Below are 547 nucleotides of genomic sequence, written 5' to 3'. Positions count from 1 at the left end.
GAGAGCTAAAAAGAATCCTGGAACGGACTGTGATAGCCCGAAGAAAGGATTGGGCAAAGAGCTTGGATGATGCTCTGTGGGGCATACAGAACAGCATTCAAGACTCCCATAGGAACCTCTCCATACCAACTGGTGTATGGGAAGGCCTGTCATCTGCCCGTTGAACTGGAACATAAAGCCTACTGGGCAACCAGATTCCTAAACATGGATGCTCAGTTAGCTGGTGAAAAAAGATTGCTCCAGCTAAATGAACTAGAGGAGTTCAGACTCAATGCCTTTGAAAATGCAAAAATTTATAAGGAAAAGGCAAAGAAATGGCATGACAAGAAGTTGTCAACCAGAGTCTTTGAGCCAGGACAAAAGTTCTGCTCTTCAACTCTAGGCTCAGGCTGTTTCCAGGAAAACTCAAATCCCGGTGGAGGGGTCCGTATGTGATTACAGGAGTGTCACCATATGGATATGTTGAGCTTCAAGATATTGATTCTGACAAAAAGTTCATTGTTAATGGACAGAGAATCAAGCATTATCTTGAAGGCAATTTTGAGTA

The sequence above is a fragment of the Arachis duranensis genome, chromosome 9 (assembly GCF_000817695.3).
Source record: "Arachis duranensis cultivar V14167 chromosome 9, aradu.V14167.gnm2.J7QH, whole genome shotgun sequence".
NCBI classification, from domain to species: domain Eukaryota; kingdom Viridiplantae; phylum Streptophyta; class Magnoliopsida; order Fabales; family Fabaceae; genus Arachis; species Arachis duranensis.
Note: the sequence above shows the minus strand (reverse complement) of the source record.